Source organism: Coptis chinensis, chromosome 8, assembly GCF_015680905.1.
Source record: "Coptis chinensis isolate HL-2020 chromosome 8, ASM1568090v1, whole genome shotgun sequence".
Classification (NCBI taxonomy): domain Eukaryota; kingdom Viridiplantae; phylum Streptophyta; class Magnoliopsida; order Ranunculales; family Ranunculaceae; genus Coptis; species Coptis chinensis.
In genome coordinates this window covers 32,811,751-32,818,424 of record NC_141463.1, presented here as the reverse complement: position 1 = coordinate 32,818,424, position 6,674 = coordinate 32,811,751, and positions in this window count along the sequence as shown.

Genomic DNA, 6,674 nt, shown 5'->3' with positions numbered 1-6,674 from the left:
AACGATATCCTACTCATCCTTTACTTATTGAGGGATAATTAGGTTTTGATACGCTTTTGTTTTGTTCAACAACCATACATCATCCATATATCATCTCATAACACAAAAAGAGGTAAGGTCAATCATCCTGTTGGAGTTCCTGGGATTTAGGCAGGTTTTGTTGAGCTTTGTATGAGCTAACTCGGAAAGCTTTATGTAGACACACTATTCCGTGCTTAAATACATACTTTATCCTTATTTTTACATTGGTTGCACAAACCTGCAAAAGCACGAAAATATGATTATTTTATTATTATTAAGCACATAATTAACCGAAATGATATGTCTCTACGGGGTTTTATAATATAGTTTTGGGTGCTTACCACACTACCCCCAAACAGCACTTTGCTTGTCCTCAAGCAAAGAAGAGACATTTAACAAATAAGTGGCCAAAAATGTGTAGTCCTAAGCTAGTTCTTGTTTCGCAGAGTGCGGTTGCATTGACCATATGCAACAAGGCCTTAAACCAGTAGGAATTCCCTAGTGGACGAGTTATAGCTTTGTGAGAGTTTTCTAGAGAAGATACTTACAAACTTCATCTATACTACAACGACTTAGTAACAAAAACTTGTTTCCTAAATTAATCTTAGATATCTATACATCTCTTTTGCAGGGAACGAGGATTGATTCCTTTAAAACTCAAGTTAATATGCATACAATAATTAAAACAGCTACATATGAACTTGCATACAGTGAATTTTACATTGAAATGCACAAGCATGGCCGTTTCTGGATCCTTTGGAGAGCGTCCCTAAATTGGTTTTCATTGGTATGTGCCGAAACACAAATTCGCACTTAATTTTTCCACTCAGGTTTCGCTAACTCTAGTGTGTAGTGGCACACGTTTCCTCACATCTGAATGACAACAAAGGAGCCAAGGTAGATCAATCACATCTACAACTTATTATCACACCATCCTACTCTTAATTGAGCTAGAGGTCTTTATTTGGTATTATGGGGCTTAGGTGGTGGTGTAGAAGAAAATGGAAATGGAAAATAAAAAATGACAAGTATGAGAGAATAAGGTCTTTAAGATATTTACACTAGAGAAATCCTTGTTTTCTTTTCCTGCTTCGACATGAGTTCCCATACTTTGCTTTTAAGCATTTGGAGTTTATTTTTTTATTTTCTTTTAAAACATAAGAACAAATAATTCTAACTTTCTTTGCTGAGGCAAGTAACTGATTTGGGACAAGTCTTTCTCATTATTTTTCTGCATTTCATCCTATTTCTCATATTCATCATTTAGGTAGGTTTATTTTATTTGGGGTTAATAGATATGGGTAAGGAATTTTTGGTGAAAGTGAAAGGTTTGATGAAAGGTTCAGTGGAGTGACTAGCGGTGAATTTTTGTTTATGTCGATCCAAAGATGGCCTAAATTCTCGCCTAGGGTTCAGATGGTGATCAAGTAAGTAGACGCGTAATTTTCTCTATTAGGAAAAACTACTCCTCTGTGTCATTACTCACATATGACACATATCTAGACTTTTTGGTTAGATTCTCACAGGATTGATAATTTAAGTAGACTAACCATGGGTTCTAGAAACTTACTGCTATGTACAATCGAAGATACTCAGTGCATGAATACTCATGAAAAAATGTAAAAACTATTGCCTACATATCATCTTAAGTTTCTTAAAAACAAATCCTAATTTGAATGCTAATGTGAGATTTCTAGACGTTTTTATCATCGAAAAGGAAACAAGACTTTGTCACTAAGTATATTCACTAAAAAGAAAGTAGAAATAATATACAACCTACAAGTTGCTTAATTTTTGCTACTGGTTTAAAGCACCCCCAAACTGAATGATGCTTAGTCGTCGAAGTATCAATAGATAAAGAAAGAAATTACATGAGAAACGTGAGCAAAATTAGGACTGGATCGCTGTAACAGGAAGTTATTATAACATAATATATTATACATAAATAAACAAAGAAAAAAATAACATAGGAAAGACCAATATTGACAATTAGATATATAAATACACATTAGCCATCATCAAATTTACCATCCAGTAGGTCCTAATGTTCTCGGGACATCCCACGTGAAATGCATTTCCTTCGCATCGCTAATAGATAATGGCCTGTCAAATGGTGCTCCATTGTTGTTCACCCGACTCATTCAAATGTGCCAACATATCCTCATCATCCAAGTAGCAACGAACGTTCCTCAGGTACCGTGAAGAATGTGCATGCCATTGCCGAAACCTTCATGAATAAATTATTTTGTTCGTTGGGCACATAGAATCGACTTTAACCCAGTCGTGAAAAGTAGTCGAGAACTGTGGGAAATGTGTCCTCATAATTTGACAAGCGGTTACAGGTAAAAGTAGATACTGATGTCGAACAGTGCGAACTCTTTTCAGATTGGAGATAACACAATTTAAGATATCAAAGAATGTATGACCTTGAGCAAGCGCATTGAATACTACACAGGTAGCATCATTGGCAGTAGAAAAATGCCAATCTCCCATAATGTTCAGAAGGATAAACAACATCGCATTCCCCACGTTCATGGTGATGCTTGCTAAGTGAATGGTGATGTATGGCCATCTGCCAGGTGCAACTCCTACTTCTTTAATTACAAGACCATCACCGTATGTTGTAAGAAAAGCAGGCCATGAAAAGTAACGGGTAGAGTTCTGGCTGATGTATGGCCATGGTATTGCTGGCTCGTGATAGGGAAGATCCAAAGTTCGGGCAAGCGTTGGCTCAGAAAAGATATATTGTATGCCACCAACTTGGATTGTTAAGCCATCTAAGAAGAAGTCGTGTGCATGGTTGAATGCTGGTGTGTCTCCCATATTGGCATAAAAGTATGTAGCCAAACTTGGAGAATAAGTTTGGTCAGGTTGAAGAACAAGGGAAGACCACCCGATATTAGTGATGTAATCACGGAAATGAAGGCCATAAACATTGGAATCCATCATAGCTTAGAAAGATTGCTCAAGAATGATTTTAAATGCATCCATGCTTGATGAAGAAAATTCAGTTAGAGCAAAAAGAGAGGTAAGGCAGAGAGTCCTGGCAGACTATCAATCAGTGTGAGGAAACGTCCAAAATGAAGTAGCCACATTGTGTAAAGCAACGTGAGGGTCCTACCAGAAGGAAATCAAGAATGTCTCCCACACCTAATGGATAATGATATATATGAATAACAATGTCTAATAAAGTCTGACTGGATGGATGAAAGAGTATGGAAGAAGATAGACCCCTCCTGTAATAAAAAATAACTAGTTAAAATTTGATTATTGGCTATTAAGAACAACTTGAATTATGACAATCCTAGTAGGCATACTCATTAGACATTGCTTACAAAAGAAGACACAAAAATAACAACAAATTTTTTATTATTAGAGCACACGACGAAAAACTTAATTAATAATTTTTTTTTTTTTTATTTATTTATTTATTTATTTATTATTATTATTTTTAGAAAAAAATAATGGACCAGGATGACGATGATGATGGTTATGGGAACGCAGATTGTGCACAAGACTGTTTAGTTCATCAATTTGTTGGCTGAGCTGAAGCTGAATGACCCCCTAGTTGGTAGAGAGCGTAGTTTGATTTTCCATTAGGAGAGAGTGATTTTCCAAGGACTGAGAGTGATTTTCCAAGATTTCCTCTTTTTCAATGTCATGCATTGCTTGACGTTCTTGGAATTCTAGAAGATTTTTGATGATGATTTCCTGGCGTGCGTGCAGTTCACGCATGCCTTTGTTAAAAAAATGAATGCCTTCCATAGGATTAAAAATGTTATGCATAATATTTTCATCAAAGAAATGTTCAGAGTATGAGCTTTGGGCTTCTTATTCATCTGTTAGAGTATCTGGAGTCCAAAAACCAGCAGCGCACTCTGTGTGAATTACAGTAAGGCCAGCTAGTTGAAGAGGTATTTCTGGATAAACACCGATAACCCCAAAGCGACATAATTTTTGTGACTATAGTAGGCAAAGGTGCTAACCGTTTTTTAGGCATGGTGATTGAGTTCCAGAGATATTGGATTATGCAAAAGTCATCCCTTTGATTATGCATAATCCAAAGTAGGTGGAGTTGAGGTTTTGTCACTTCAGATGTTTGTGATGTACTTGCCACAATGTGTCCTAACCAGTGAAGCATAGCTCGTTGATTCTGTTTCAAAGAGCGTTGAAGAACAACGTGATATCTGTTTCCAATTTCGCCACGAGATACAGTGGCTTGTAGTATTTGTTTGATGGTATCAAATGGTGACTCTGGAATATGGAACTCCGGGTTATTCATTAGAATTTGAAGTATATGTCGAACATAATTTCCCTAGTCAATTCAAATCGTTGTCCATGGGCATGGAAATAGAATTTACCATGGTCAGGTCCGCTAAATTGGTAGAACATCAAAACCAATTCTCTGGAATAAGTAGCTTCTGAATGATATAGAAGAGGCATCCATCCTCGACGTACAATTTCTGTGTCAAAATATGGAGACAATAGGCCTTCATAAAAAAAATCAAATAATTTTTCTCGGCACTATCTTTCTTGGTTGATCCATTTGAAGTATAAGTGAGGGAATGATAGTGAAGAATGCATGAAATGAAGATGGCTGAAAAGAAGAGATTTATAGCCAATATATGAGCCTTTACGAATCAGAATGGCAAGTGTAGTTAGATCTAGAATTAATATGTGGAAAACACAAGTGAAACATGTGTTGTTGTTACATAACAACTATAGGTATCCATAGTAGGTCTTTTCATGTTAGATTCCCAAAACAATTAATGAGGTGTTCATAATATTAGAAAATACGGAGGAAGGTTTCACATGGCAGTTAGACCAACACATATTTTCTATCTTGAGTTGTCAAATAGGGTAATGAAAATAACTTCCCTAAGACTGTTATTAAGGTATGAAAAGAGATAGAACGTACAGAGGTGAAGTAGCCACAGGTTAGACCTACAGGTAATTTCTGAATTGATGTAGCAAACCTCAATAATGGAAAATGGATAGAATGATAGAGCTGCATGCGAGGCATGTGTTAGGCCTACCGTGTAGCGTGCGTGACTTGCTATGAACACAATGAGTCGAGATTGATTTATTTTTGTGAGTTATTGATTTTGTTTATTTGTTATGGTTTTTATGATTTTTTTATGTTTATGCTAAGGTAAAAATACAACTAATACACACAAATATTAAATAAGGGACTTTTCCATTTAATACGTAAACCATACAAATGTTTGTGAATTATTTAACACACCACACTAATATACAAAGCGACAAAGAAAAAGAGAGATGTAGGTTACATAGATTTAGATATTCTGGAGAATGTTATGCATGATTAACAGTATCACAACGATAAATACTGCTATTAGGAAGACCTGGAATGCAGCATCACGTTGTTGCTTTTCGAATTTCTCGATAGGATACATTATGTTGAAGAGGATGAGATTTTGTGAAGATTAAGTTGTGGAGAGTGAGAGAATGGGATGAGTGAAGTTTTATGAGGAGTGTCGGATTTTATAGGCACATATCTGACCTTTTGTGGATCTGCATGCCTAATCAAGACATTGGGTCCTCTTGGGGTATCTGACCGTTGAGCCTACTTTGGATAAGTCCTATGGACTTACTATTTAAATTAGTCCATTGGACTTAAAGATTAGGCCCAATGCATAAAGGAACAAACAAATATATTTGTAGTAGGAAGACAATAATTTTATAACATAAATAATTTCTCATTATGTCCCGAACTGGTCCGAAAACTTCAAACGTAAAATCTTGATTCATTTCAACTTCAAATGGAATGAATGAGCCGCCAAAATGATCGGCATTAAAAATTCCATCTAATGGGATATGTCAAGTGCACATTCAAACCTTTTTTTTTTACTATGTACAAATGTACAAGGGGGGATTATCGTGTTAACAACACCGGACGACCAGAAGACTCACCACATACAATATCAAGCAATTGACATGTCGGCTCTAGAGCGAATCCAATCTAGCCAGTCTGTGGCTTAACCTTTATGTTTTGGGGGCCTAGGGTGCAGGACGGTACCATCCTTGACCGTTGTGCAATGGTCTAATAATAATAGTACCCTTAGTACATATGGTATAGCCTCTAACTGCCCCAAAATGAAATTAAATAGCAAATAGCTAAGGGTTGGCCTGGTGAAATCCATTGCCTATCCCGAGTAGGTGACATCCGATGTTGAACACAAATCTCTTTGTGCACAATGCTTAGTGCAAATGGGAAAATAAAAGACAGGAGTATATACATGTTGAGTCTTTTAACATCAGATCCTCAATACAATTGTGAGTCTTTTAACGTCATATCCTCAAGACGATTCTGAGTCTTTTAACGTCAGATCCTCAAGACGAATTCTAACTTGTGGGAGCAACGAGACACGAGTCTTGTATCGCGCACGCGCAGTAATTGTGTACAGTAAGCCAATTTTTTTTTACAGAAGTCTTAGGTCAGTGTATAGATTAGGCTCCAGGTCCTAACTTTTGATTCCTGTAAGTGCCACCAAAAATCAGATCTCAGATCAGTACCAAAATGCAGGAAATTTAAAAAAAAAAAAATGATTAAAAACGCAAGAAAATGAAATGAAGGAAAGGAATGAGATTGGGGGGTTTCCCCTTGGAGCAATTCCAGTTTGTAATCAATG